This window comes from Ooceraea biroi, chromosome 12 (genome assembly GCF_003672135.1).
Source record: "Ooceraea biroi isolate clonal line C1 chromosome 12, Obir_v5.4, whole genome shotgun sequence".
Lineage (NCBI taxonomy): Eukaryota > Metazoa > Arthropoda > Insecta > Hymenoptera > Formicidae > Ooceraea > Ooceraea biroi.
In genome coordinates this window covers 761,974-776,561 of record NC_039517.1, presented here as the reverse complement: position 1 = coordinate 776,561, position 14,588 = coordinate 761,974, and the positions used below count along the sequence as shown (strand labels likewise).

At 52.4% G+C, this 14,588-nt stretch overlaps 1 protein-coding gene across 2 annotated transcripts in view; it reads left to right on the top strand.

The window, feature by feature from the left end:
- Nucleotides 1-3,517: 3,517 nt before the first annotated feature.
- The window catches only part of LOC105278836 (mothers against decapentaplegic homolog 6), a 56,417-nt gene continuing 45,346 nt past the window's right edge, over nucleotides 3,518-14,588 (top strand). The window contains exons 1-4 of one of the 2 annotated variants that reach the window (XM_011338230.3): nucleotides 3,518-3,742; nucleotides 4,058-4,234; nucleotides 11,385-11,435; nucleotides 13,417-13,587. The gene's annotated coding sequence lies outside the window, so the exon portion shown is untranslated. Of the gene's footprint in view, nucleotides 4,235-11,384; nucleotides 11,436-13,416; nucleotides 13,588-14,588 lie in introns of both variants that reach the window. The other variant, XM_026974123.1, reaches the window with a different exon arrangement.

The following is a 14,588-nucleotide window of genomic DNA, read 5'->3' as shown; positions in this document are numbered from 1 at the left end:
ACGGGCAAGATGAGATGCGAGCCACGGGGGACGGGAGCCCACCGGAACCCGGTGCGAAGGGTTGGGGGGTCGCGCGCGGACGGCGACGGCGACAGCTGGCTGGCAGAGCCACGTCGTCGCCGTCGTCGAACGAACGACGACAACGACGAAACGACGGCCGCTCCTCTCACCCGGCAGCAGACAGACGAAACCACGAGTGGGAGAGAAAGAGAGAGAGGAAGGGACGGAGAGGAGAGGAAGACAGCCAGGCGCCGATTCGAGCGACCGGCCGGCGCTATCCTCGACGCCCAAGCGTGGAACGGCGTCGCCGACGTCGTCGCCGCCACCGCCGACGCCGCCCGCCGCCGCCGGCGACCGACGACGACGAAGACGACGGTGATGTCGACGACGACGACGACGACGACCAATGCAAGAATAGTTCTTCTGGCACCGCCACGACGCACGGGGATGGGACGCGTTGCTCGCGTCGGACGCCAACCCGGGGGACGGACGCCTCGTCTCTATCTCTGCTCCCTTAACTCCCCCCCTTTCTTTCTCACGGTGCAGTCATACTCATGCCCTCCTTCGGTATTGTCGTCCGAAATTCATTCCCGATTCTCAGATGTGGCGATAACACCATGGCACTCTCTACAGTGCGGGGTAATTGAAGAAGAAGTTGCCGCGCGGTAGTTATTTGTCGAAGGGCGGTCGGTTGCAATTTAAGAAATGCTTCCCTTCCTACGCGCGGCGCACCGTTACTTCAGTTTACTCTAAGGCGATACTCTAATTAACGACGGAGAAAGCTCGTGGCTAAATAGGATTTGACAATTTTCAAATATCTCGTTGCAAAATATTTAATGACCGCTCAAGACTCTTATACGTAGAGGCTGCAGCTAATGCGAAACGGAAAACCCTGTTTCTAAATGTAAAATACTCATAATTAATGCGTAGCAACTAATTAATTAAACATTCGATTAGAGGTAGACCGGTAATCAGGTTTCCTATATACTTCTCGCGGTTGCAAGACGGTTAAGACTCACGGCACCATTTAATTCCCCCCCTCTCTCCCCCTAGAGAGCAGAGCGACCCTATAATTTCCCGTTGATCGCGCGCGCGGTTTACAACGAGCGACCGGGGAAATCCCGGTGATCGCAATCACCGCGTTCCCAGATCCAGGACGATAACTCATTTTTTTTTCAGGGTCGGCATAGACGGCGCCTGGTGTGGATAGATAGATAGATAGATAGAGAGGGGCCACCCCATCCCGCGAGGGTGTACCCGTCGTTTTAACCCATGCCAGAACGCCCCCATACTCTCCCTCCCCCCCGGCAACATCCGCGGAAAGTAGTAGAAGCGGCTGGCACCCGCATGGGAGACGGGGGCGGTCGGGGGGACGACTACGACGGCTCCAGCGTGGGGCGCCAAGTGTTTTGATGCTTGTTATGCGAAGGGGAGCTTGATAAACAACGGGACGCGGAACGGAGCCGAAGAGCCGGACGGACCAGGATCATCACCGCCGCCCCTACATGCCCCTTCCCGCGGAGCGCGGGGGAACGGACGTCCGACCGACTGGCTGCGCCCGTGTCATTACGAAAGAATTGATGTCCTGACACTACGGCGTCATTCCGTTTTTCTAACTTGTTGTCCCGAACGCTCCGCAGCCCCGGGCAAAGAGAGGAGACGGGCGTCGTTAGTGGCGGTGCCAGGACGCCGCCGTCGCCGGTGTCTTCCAACGTATCGTCGTACCAGCGGAAAATTTCTAATCATGACGCATGTGAGTCAAGAAAAAGTCAGAGCTCTTATATCTAGCAAAACTGAATTGCATCATATATTAGAAATGTGTTCATTGCATTTATTATTAAATTACATTAAATTTATTATATTATTGAATATTTAATATCTTGGATAAACAAAGCCTGCGGAAAGCTGTTCTAGAATTTTCACGCAGTTTTAATTTTCAATTATATCGAGCAGAATAACGCACTCTGCATCCTCTTGCAATGAAGATCGCGAAGATACTTATTATTATTCTAGTATTATTGTCCGAAGAGTGTTTAGTTGCCTGCATGTTTCTCTCGTCACGTGTCCCTCCAATAAGAGCATTACTAGAATTCTACAAGAAATCCGCGAGGGTCCGCAAGCTAAGAATGCGAGAGACACTAATGATCGTTTCTGCTACGTTTCACCTCGTTCTCTTCGTTATCCGCGTTCCTTCCTTACGATGCGCGAGGAGCGAGGGATGCGCGACGAGCGCGGCGGAGTCGAGTGCGTATACTTGACGGAAATAGAGCTCAGCCTCGCGGGTGAGCAACACGACGAAAACGAGAACGGGTACCGGTGTTTACTCGCTTCCCGCCATTAAGGCGCAGGAAATTGCGCTCGCGCGCCTGTTTAATTCGCGCGTCGTAAAGTACCCCCGGCCCCGGTCGCCCCGAAAGAATCGAATCGAGCGGGGATCATCCTCTAATGTCGTCCGAATGTCGGAAATCGCGCCGCGACGCGACGCAGAAGCCTCGAGGAAAGGGAGAGAAACGTCAGTGAAACATCGGTTTTCGAAATTAAAACATTTTATTATGCGTGAATATGCGTGAAATTTATTCTTGACGAATGATTATGCGGAGAACAAGTTAAGGCGCTGAAGTTTCATATGTCGATACGCGATAAAGTTTTGCCAAAGCAAGATGTTAAGGAGTAGAGAACGACTTTTGAGAATCTGCGATGCAAACGTATGATTATCATGTAATTGATGAAATTCCGTTTGCGCGGTATATCCGGCTCCAAGTCGGAGTGATCTCCGGAACGAATCGCCGTGTCGCCGCTCTTCCGCCTGTTCGGCGCGCGAATATCGAGCAACGGCAGCGAAAAGACGCGACGCCGTCGTCGTCGTCGTCGTCGTCGTCGTCGCTGCTGCAAATGACATTGTTTATCCGTCGTGGGAGCAAGAAGAGTCGCCCAGAAGCGTATATAACGGAATCGCTGCCACCGTCATTGTCGTCGGTCGTTTGGCTTGACTCGGTCAAGCACCCTGGTGTGTACCAGCATGGTCTCAATGTCCTTCTTGGTCATGCGTGCACGCCAGGACTACCCCCTTGGTGTCTGCCGCCACCAACCGTTGTCCCACAGTGCCCGGCGTCGCGCACGCACGCATACACGCGCATACGAGACAGACACACACAGAAGGGGTGTCATTGTCGACGTCGTGGCCCATGCGTGTATGCGCACGTACCGTCAGGGGAGCGACGGGGTGCGAGTTACACACACGTATCCGCCACGATGGCGTCAGGAGCCGCGTCGCCGCGTTACTGGCGCGCCGCTGCACCGCTCCGCTCGCCGTGTCGCCGCCGCGGATTCGCGCCGCGTCGCGCCGCCAGCCGCCCTTAGGCAAGTTGGACGACGACGACGACAGCGGCGGCGACGGTCGCAGAGGGTGGCGTGCGAGAGAGGCCAAACCGGTGGCGGTGGTGACGGCTCCAGTCGTCCGCGGCGCGCCGCGCGCCGGTGTGGCCACGCGCTTACATATTGCCGGACGATCGGCCGTCGTCGCGGCCAGTCGACGCTCGACGACCGAACAGTCGAGTCCCGGGCGTTACACATATTACGTGATACGTTGTCAATTGCGAGACCAAAGCTACGTCGTTCTTGTCATCGTCCTCCGATCCTCAGAGAAGCTCGTTCTCCTGGACGCTCATCTCGTCTCACGAGACGCGGTCTTGTCTCTTCTCGCGTGACGCGACTGCGATAGCGAGTCGATCGAGGAAACAAGGTCATTCACGTGACTCCTTTATCAAACGTTTTGTCAATTTGCAATGTCATTGATGGTTATTATAAAAAGGTTCAAATATGAAATCTAAATCTTGAGAATCGTGATTAAACAACTTCCGGAATTTAATGAAAGATTTATGTTACTGTAAATTTCACTCGTTTGCCCGCAAAATTTCGTTTTCCATCACGAGAGAAAGCGATAATCATGATGATTACAGATTTATTTTCTCCCGCTTCTCTCGCGCTGTTCATTTCACGCCTTTAAATCCGTGTGAGGTTCGATTCAATATGAGAAACATATCGATACATGTTTCAGATGTATGTGCCTCGTTAAATCATCACAGAGTGAGGAAAGAGCGCGTAGAGCAAAAATTCCACGGCGTATTTCACGTGGGACCTCCCGGCGAGCAATCCCATGATAACGGTGGCGTTTCGTACGCCGGCGTAGCACGTGCGCGCGGTATCTCGACCAATAGCGGAGGGTCTGCAACAGGTAAGAGGCAATGTGAGTTCGGCTCACGTTACGAAAATGCGTAGAATATTTGTAGGAGCGAGAAAAGCGCTTTCCGAAAAACCGGGAAACGCAAACGAAAAATTTTTCAACGAAAAATAGATGGAGAAAACACTTTTATTTTTCTATCTTGAAACAAATACACGCGTGTACGCGTACATAATAGCGAGGAAGCGCCGTAAGCGAGCGCTGCGTTACGACACTTTCCGACTTGAGAATAGACGTTGAGACGTTGAGGAATTTAGCGCGAGCGCGAGCCGGAGGAATAAATATTTACCGCGTTTGGGATGCGATAATTATGCCGGGAACACATCGGCGCCTCCCTTCCTCCTTACGTAATGCCCGCCGAATAAATTAGCGTTGCTTGCCGCAACAATGTCGGATCTCGGATCCGTCCGATATCGCGGATTGCGTCAGGCGGCGATTGCGGACCGAGCGATTGTAACACGATCGTTACCTGCAACGGTCTTCGTTAATCGAAACGGCGTGAGCGTCAGGTGTAAATATAGCAATGCCGCAACGCGGCTTGTAAATATCGCCGTCCCGGGAGAATCAATTTTCCCCCTATCATCCGCGACCACCGCTTAGACGCGGCGCGTGTAAAATTCAAGCGCGCGTTACGACGTAGCGCATCCCTGCAAATCAGCCGCGGCGTGACGCTGCGCATCCTTCGGAGAGCGCCGAACGTTCTTCAAATTTACTCCGGTTGGTCAATTCGTGCCTTCAGAGATTAAATTGTTAATTTAATCAATGATCATTGATTGCCGAAACTTAAACGTCGACTCGCGCGACTGATCCAGCATTCATTCCTACTCCCGATTAATCATTCCATTGCCGTCCATTACTTCTCTCGTCATGTATTTTCACGTGACCTCGATAACACGCCGCCGGCCGGCGGAAAATCGACCGTCACGGCCGACCATCGCCGGAAGACCGGAAGACCGGATCCTCACCGCGGCGCAATTTCGCACGCACCTCGTCACCGCGTGCACGCTTTTGCTGCACCTCCCCTCTCCCCGCCTCGACCGCGCCGCGCGATTCTTTCCGGCGGAATCCTGACAAAGGCGCGCGAGGCAAAGTTAGGGCGTTGTTTTCGCCTGCATCTGCTCGACTTGGGCGCGAGGGACGGGGGGGCTCCAGGGTATCCTTCATGTCGTGCACGCGCGAGTTATGCGCGGAGAGGTACTACGTGATGCTGGAGCGGCGAGGGAGGGCGGTGCGGCGCGGCGCGGCACGAGGCATAGAACGGAAGAAAAAGGGTGGCGAAGGGGACGGGGGGGGGGGGGGAGAAACCGGCAATGGGGGCCGCACGAAAGATAGCGGCGAGTGCGGAACGGGGGGCAGTCGGGACGGACAGGCGCCTACGGCGCGGATCCAAGTGGCGCCAGCGCTAACGTAAGCGCTAACGTAAGCGTCAGCGTTAGCGCCGGTTGCGCGCGCGCGCGTCCGGACCGGCCGCCGATATCATCCAGGAAGTTACGAGCCGCACCTGTCCAGTCATACCTCTCTTTCTCTCTCTCTCTTTCTTTTTCCCCCCCGATGCCGTCCCATGTCTCGTCGCCCGCTTGCTCGCTCGCCCGCTGGTCGTCGTCGCTTTTGCTTGGCAGGGCCATGCTCCTCGCGCCCGTCGACACCAACGCGCAGGTGTTCCGTGCCACAGACGGCCCCCGCGTCCCCGCGTCGCGCCAAGCAAAGACTTCCGGTGGCAGCGTTGCGTCCGGTGCGAAGAGAGAAAAAACCGCAGGACCAGGGGGAGGGAGCGAAAAATGAGGGTGTCTGATAGGAGAACGCCGCGTGTCTCCGTTCGGCTTTCGGTGGGAGACGATTAGTACTGGTGAACGCGGTAATTACGTCAGCGAACGAAATCGCATACTGGCGCCAATAATTGCTGACAATGAGAGATGGAAAGGTTATCGCTCGTTGCTGTCGATCGTTGTAACTACGACGTGTTTTGAGAGCTCAAGGCCTCGAGGTTTCTCGAGGAAACATTGAAATTAAAAATTATTCATCGCGGTGTATGTGTATGTATGCATATATATTTATATATGTCCACACATACGTGAGATATTTCCATCTCGCATTTCTATCTCCTCTCGCGCGCGAGAGAGGCTCAGATTAACTCGAGTTACGCTTTATCGCCGCGTCTTAAACGCGCGTATTTCCTCGTGGCAACCACCGGGCAGAAATATCTCGGCGCGCACGGGTCTCGGCGGCGAGAGACGAGAGTGCTCGATGCCGTCGGCACCGGTGGTTTCCACGTACGTACGTACGCCCATGCACACCACACGCACGTACCTGTGTGTACGTCCCCCGGGTATTTTTTATGGAACAATCGTTAATCGTATGCGCGACCAGTTGATCGAATATATTTAAATCCGCGTGGAGTTAAGTAGGGACACGGCGCCAGCGATGCAGACGATTACGCACCCGTCGAGTCCGTCGAGCGTGCAATGCGTCGCGCGGCGCCGCGCCGCGCCGCACCCGGAGGTGGCGCGACCGACCGGGTTTTTCCATTTGTGAGCGGACGTCGTTAATGCCAGCCGAATTTCCATAACCGGCAGAAAGCCCGTGAACCGCGCGTATATACCTATGCACGTACACGCGCGTGTGCGTATGTGTGACTGACAGGTGCACAAAACGCTGTCAGCCGCGAGCGAGAACAATGGGTCGCGCCGTCGCGGTCGAGCGCTTTTTATCCGCCGCCGATCTACCGCCGATGTGCGTAATGGCCATCGATCCTACCGGCCGTATCTCGTCCGCGAACGTAATTCCAGCGACCCTCGATGCACTCGCACCCGACGACGAGAAAGCGATTATCGTTCACGGACGAGCGCTGCGCGCTTTGATCGCGCGAGGCGCCGTGCACGCACGTGTGTGAGTCGCTTTATATACGCGGAAATAATATATTTTTGTAAGAGTCGTTTATATGTACCGTTCCCGTCTTCTTCCCGCGCAAGCGTTTACGCCGCGGCCAGCGACCGCGGAATAATAACGCCGTTAACTGCAAAGGCTCGCCGCCGCCGTTGCTTTCCAAGTTTTGCTCCGGGAGTTTTGCCGCTCGCCCGCCCGTTCACGATTCTACGCGGAGATAAACGCGCGAGCGATAAACAGCCCGGGATTGCCTCGGAATTGACGATTGGTCATTCCCGGCGCGCGTTCCAACACGTCGTCGTCGTCTCGGTCCATCGGGGAGTCACTGAAAAAGATGCCGCGCCCTGGACCCCAAGAATAGCCCGAAGCGTCGCCGCGCTTCGCGGAAGATGAATTATAGCGGAATCGTGAGCCGGGCCGCTCGCGCCCCGTCGCCGCTGCCGCGCCGCTTCGAGGAACGTCGACGATCGTTCTCGAGCGGAATTTGGAGCGTTGACATCGGCGCCGACCGGAGTGCCTACCGGCGTTAGAGAGTTAGAGAGACACTTGAGAGTCTCGACGCGGATCCGCAGGCCAATCCGCCATTCTCGGGTGTCAGGCTAAATTAACGTAACTCAGCGCTTTTCTCCGCGCGAGCCACAAAAAGTCGAATGAAAGTGAGAAATGATGTCTTCGCGGATAATCGATTTCTCTCGTCTTCTCTGTTTTTCTCTAGTTCGGGTTGTAGCTTTCTAATGCTACGTACTATCTATAATGGAAAGAGCTATATATACACAGAGGGAAATAAAAAGAATAAAAAAATACGAAAATATAATATAATATATTAAATTATAATATTCAATACATTGTGTGATAAGAGGTAGAAATATTAGGTGCTTGCAAAAGTTCGCAAGTGAATGGACCGCCTGAAAAGATGAGTCATTTTATCGGCACGGGATCAAACTATTGCTCGGAAGATGATAGAAGATTATTGATAGCAGTACTTTAATTAAAATATTAATAAAAATAGTTTTTAACAAAGCATACAAAGCAAGGATAACGGAGTAAGCGGATGAGCTTTGAAATTTCTGTTTCTCGCACTCGTATCCCCGCGTATGCCACGCCGGAGGCGCAAAAATGCTGCTGCTGCTGCGACCGAAGACGTTCCCCGCGGCGAGAGGCGGCTGCTCCCTCGTTTGTGCGTGGCGTGACAACGTCAGCGCGTCGTCAATCATATTCCTCCTAGCGAGAGCGACATCCGAGTATTCTCGGAAAGCCCGGCGTATTCATTTCGCGCCTTTTTCTCCATTTTCGCGAGTGATCTCTCCGCCAATCGCTGCGGTCTCGTCGAGACTCGGGATCGGCCATTCGTCACTGCGGTTCGAATTTAAATTTCGCGAACGATCAAAAGAGAAGGAATAGAAGATAGAGCAAACCAAAACACGAAAAGTTAATGCAACACGACCAACGTCATGTCCCCTCGCACGTTGAGTCTCTTGAAGCTCGAGGAGCGCGATTAAACGCGCGCGGCGATTAATCGCGCGCGCACGCGCGGGTGGGCGACGAGCGGGAAAGCGCATCATCCGTTTGCCGGTGATAATTGGACCGGAAGACGATTTACCGGGCGCGTTCATTAATAATCCTCTCCGACGGCGACGCACGCCGGGAGGATGCGGTACGTAACGAGCCGTGCGCGAACGGAGGACGTTTGTCGCGAAACGGAAGGTGACATCACGACCTCCGCCGGCGACGGAGACCCTCGTCTCTCATTCTATTTACGCGAGAGCCCGGCATTCCGATTGTCGCCGCATTGTTCCGACGGGCGCCCCGGTGCCTTATGCCGGCGCGTTTCCGCGCGCGGTTCGCGCGGATCTCGACGATGTCCATTTTCGGAACGTCCATCCCACACGCGCCGCTTCGCCTCGATCCGCAAGCGGACGGAATTTATTTGAGATAGATAGCTCGGAAAATTATAATAAAAATAATTACATATATATTTTTAATAAATAATAATCGATAATAATTTCCTTACACCCAAATCTCTATTAATCGTAATTATTATTTCTGTTACTCGCTGCGATGAGAGAAAACAACGAGTAATAATTTATTATTAAAGTCGTCGTAATAATAATAATAATAGTGATAATTATTTAATATCCGTAATATATTGCATCTTGCGCGAACTTAATACCAACACATCGGTCTTTGGAAAATTTTGTCATCCGTCCCGCCCCTGAAAGTGAATCGTTTCTTTAAATAGCCAAATACCACGATATCAATGCAGCACACGTACATATATATCACACGTGCATCTCGATGTTCCGTCGCATAGCGAAACGGTCGTCCGGCCGCGGCCGCGCGCCGGTGCCATTGGTGCGATATGTCGAGAATGGCGCCATGCCCCGCGGAGCGGCGGCAGGCACGCGAGTAATTTTCGCGTTTGGAAATAGAACGAAATAAAAGTACGATCGCGCGCGATCCTAGGCGGTTTTTCGTATAACGCGCGCCGCGCGCTCGCGTACAGCAGCAGCGACAACGATCACCCAGCGGTCCAGGACGAAACGCTAAAATCCTTAAAATCGATCTTCGATCCTTCGCTCGATCCTCGATCTTCCGATCTAGAAAGACGGATCGTGAATCTTGATGATTCGCTCCTCTCCGTTTGCATCACTGATTGATCCGGCGTTTGCTTTTACGTCGCAGAAGACACGTATCGCGGACTCGATCGAGTTTGATTACTCGAAACTGTTAACGTTGCTGTTAACAAAGGAGAGAAGACTCTTGTTCGCGTTTCCTCTCGCTCGCTCCCGCGAAATCGGTCTACCGGAGTAAACGCGATCACTGAAAGGCGCCTTGTGTTCCCGGGCCGGGGAATAATTCGTGCGTCTCGGATTCTTGCGGATATACGGACAAACGAACACTCTCCGGCCCATCCCCTTACCCTACTCTCTCTCTCTCTCTCGCTCTCGCTCTCGTAGCGTACAGGCTAAACGCACCCTTTTTGTTCGAAACGTCCATATACCTTGGGCTAGGGCCGCCTTGATCGACATTTAATTGGACCGAGACATCGAGGCACCGAGAAACGCACATACACGGACACGGACGGCTGAAGAATTTACCGAGGGAAAGAGAAAGAGAAAGAGTTTTGCCAGTCGAACGAGAGGGAGGACAAAAGGAGCTCCGGGCATGTTGAACGAGAACGTGACGAAGCGGGAAGGAGCGGAGAAAGAGAGGTAAGGGCAGGAAGAGGAGACGAACAGGCGAACAGAGAGAGAGAGAGAGAGAAACTAGGCGTCTGATTACTAGCCAGCACAGGATGCCAGACGTACGTAACTAAATAACTTCCTAAATTCTATATCATTTCGGAGCGGGCTCCGACGGGTGAAATAACGCGTCTAGACCCTTGTCGCGACTCGTCGCGTCGAGTAAGATAAAGGGGGAGAGAAATATTGAGTGAGAGAGAGAGAGAGGATACAAAGTTTAGGGTACTCGAGCATTCTCTCTCGTCGCGTCGGAGATTGACGAACGTGACTTGTCCTCGTGATTCTCCTCGTTCCGCGGTACTCGATAAGTATAATGAAGCATAAAGAAACATGATCCTCCACCTATAAGTTCGATCGAAAGACCTGAGCATCGTTTATTACATTTGCCGATGTTTACTCCGTTAAAAAGACGCGCGTTGCACTTGGCGCACTTGGCGCTACCGCGTTCCTTGATCGATGATGGAAGAAACAATTAAGGGAAAACGCAACGCTGCAGAATCGCAGTCGCGCTACGCCTATCGCGGAGTTACATCCGCCACGGGAGAATCGACGGGTTTCTAAAATTAGAAAATTTATGAGCGACGGTCCCTTCGGACCCGCGCGATGGCACGCCGCATATTCGCGCGATCCTCTCTCTCTTTCACAGAGCGTTTCGGCCGAGGCGCTCGACCTCGCGTTCCCCGGCATATAATACCTGCCCCGGCCGATCCGAATTAAACGCCGCGCCGCGGCGTTTCTCTCTCGAGATATACATAAATTGCACGATTTATGCGGTATTAGGCGGTCGATGTAACGCGCGCAGCGTCGACGCGCTCGCGTTTCTCGCGAGTCGACGTGCCCGCGGGAATTCTCGCTACCTGCCGTTAATCCGGAACCCCTACGGTTTCCCAGATTCTTCCGAATTTGTGGATCCTGTTCTGCTCGCGTCGCGATCTGACGGAATTAATCGTCACTCGACAAAATAAATAGCATCCGCATTTAATGAAAATTTCACGACGTACGATAAATTTCTGTTGCAGAGTGGACGTCTATTTTGGCAGCGCAGTCGGCAGTATAATCTTTAGCATCCTGTAAGTACTGGACTAGACCGCCCCAAAGAATGTAGCGGCAGTAATAAAAAAAATAACTTTGCGATCTCGCGAATTGCGGCGCGACGTTGCAAAGAATTCCGGCATCGCGGAGAATTCTGAGGTTGCAAAATTCTAACTAAGTAACATAAGACAATAGCGCAACGTGTGTGATATTATATGCATAATCCGCGCAGTATCTTTTTTTATATTTTTTTATATTGCACTACTATGCACTTAAGAGTGATAGATGCTCGCAATCAGACGCTGCAGGCGAAGAATGTTGATAACTTGATGACAGTTTTATTGCATGTTTCGACAGGCAAACAGGCAATATGTTTTCATTCCAGCAGTCACGTCTGAAAAAAATCGGTGATTTCGGTAAAAAGCCTTCGCCGCGGCGTCGCTATGCCGTCTTTCTTTTGTCGTCTAATATAGCGACGTTGCACGTGTCCTTTGTCGTCTCTTTGTCGCCTGTCTCTTCGAGAAGGTCGATAGACGAGTGGATGGGACAGATGGGTATCTCGTTCACGGAAGATATCGTGACTGAAATTCGTTATGGAATGTTGACCTCCGAAGTGGCAGACGGCCGCTGAGAGGACACGCCGACGCTTTGCGGCGACGCTGGCGTCAGTCTGCTCAGACGACCGACCGGCGAGCTGGCGACCCGACAGTATTCCCCTTCGTAATAATCCGCTCCGTGTGCCGTTTCTTTTCTTCCTTTTTATGGCTTAATTGCTTCGCTTCCTTACTAGAACAGAGTCGGCAGCATCATCGTTTCCTCTGGGAAAGTACGAAACCTTCGATGTAGTCTGATCAACCAGGACCAACTGGAACGTTCCAGCTGTGCAAAAAATTAAAAAGCTGAACCTATAGAAAGGCGCAGAATTGTGCGTATCTAAATCCCATTCAACAATCCTGACGCCGTCGATGATTCACGCGTTCATTTGCATGTCGTAAAAATTTCAAGCTGAATTCGCGTACGAATTCGCATCGGTTCGTTCGCAGTAGAGAACCTCAAGTAAGAGTATGGACATCGTGGATCGAAAATGGCGTTCGTATGGTCACTATCTATAAGGAGTATACAATATAACCTTCCTTACTTTAGGATTAAAAATATTAGTGTAAGAAAAGTAAGCGAAATGACTGGGTATTGTGTACGAGGTTGTACAAATAAGAATAAAAGAAGATGTTACATGGCAACTTTGCCAACAAATGCAGAAAAACGAGCAGTATGGATATCCTTGGTGGAAAAATTTCTCAGATTTTTTCAGGATGTCTCAGAATTTGTTTTAGAATTGGAACGATTCTTATTCCTCATAACTTAGACAATCAGAAATATTCTCAAAACTTATTACTATTTTACAGAAATGTTCATACTTAGAGATGCTGAAATATTCTCAAAATTCTCATCCAGTTATTTCTGAAAAATTCTGAAAAATTATTATTTTCTCAATATTTTTCAGAAATGACTGGATGAGAATTTTCAGTATCTCTATGTATGAAAATTTATAAAACATAATAAAAAGTAATGATTTTTCAAATTTTTTTAGATTTTCTGATTTATTCTGAGAAACGTTCCAATTTTTTTAGAAAATATGATAAATTTTTCCACCAGGAATATTTATTTTATAAAGATATTGTTATTTTCACAATTAATGTTAGGTGCAATTTCTTTTTCTAACAAAGATGTATTTTATTTAGTAGAGTCCTTTAATTGATAAACCTCAAATCCGCCATTTTCGATCCCACCAATCAGGTGCGAATCCACGATGTCCATACTCTTACTTGAGGTTCTCTAGTTCGCAGGAGCCGGCTCGCGGGGGTACACACACGCAGAGCAGCTGCGTGAGTCTCGATTCAACGTGGCGCCGCGAGCGCGGACGGAGCCGACTCGGTTCGGCGAAGCTCGATCGTGGCGCCACCGTCGCCGCACTGGCGCGGCCATGTTTGAAGGACCTCTCTTTCCCTCTTGTGTGTTTAGTGCGCCGCAGTCGGTGTATCGGCGCGTCGTTCGCGCAAGATGAACGGACCGAGAGGAAGCGTCGGGGTGTGAGAGGCCAGGGGAGGCACCGGATTGGTGGCGCTACAGGACGAGGAAGGAAGGCGACGATCGCGGCGGCAACGGCGCAGGCGCAGCGGTGGGGCGAAATCGGTGTGTATGCGCTGCGCGCTCCTGACGGAGGAACCGCGTGCGTGCCAGTCGCGTTGCTGAGCGTAGCTGAGGTGGAACGGTCGCGTCGTGTGTAATCGGTCGTGCGCAACAGTTCGCCGCGCGAGCAGTAGAAAGAAACGAGCCCGGAGTAGAGATAGAGGTAAGAAAGTCGAGGAAGAGGGCGACGACCACGCGGACTGTTGGATCGGACTGGAAGGGAACTTCCGACAGAGAGAGAGAGAGAGAAGAAAACGGTCTTGCCGGGCTCCGATTTCGTGCAGGATTCGCGTAAGCGAAGAGAAGCCGCTCCGCTCGTTCTCTCTTCCCGGCGTGCGGCCTCTTCTCTCGTCGTCGTCGTCGTCGTCGGGATCGCGACACATCCGATTTCCGCTGCGCGCATACGTCGGCCTGCGTGCGTGTGTATGTCGATCTCTCCCACTCGACTCGAGCCAAGTGGCGTGTATCTCTCTCCTTCGCTCCCTCCGCCCGTCAGATCGTCGCGCACGTTTGCACTCTCGTTCCCCGTCGTGAGAGTACCGCCCCCCTGCGTTCTCTCTCCGTCCTAGAGATCTCAAGAATGTGACAGTGCGCGTCCTCGCGATCGGTCGATCGGCTGGGATCGGTCGATTGGTTGGCTCGAGCAACCCTCGAACACGGAGCAGCGACGGCGATGGACGTGGAGGACCGTCGTTCTCGCAGTATCGCGTCGCGGTGAAAGAGCCAGGAGATATAGGGAGGGAGAGGAGCAGCGAGTGCGAGGGAAAACGAGGTGGTAGCGCCGGACACGAAGGGATAGAAGAGGAAGACGGAGGAGGAGGAAGACGGACGGACGATGCGAGCGGAAAATGTCACTCGGTGATACGCGCGCACGGATGACGACGAGGAGTAATCGCGCGGGGAGCGACGATCGCGAGTCTGAGGTTGTTGTTGTTGTTGGATTGTCGCCGCGGCGGCGGTGGTGTTGGTGGTGGTGGTGGTGGCAGCGGTCGCCGCCGTCGTCG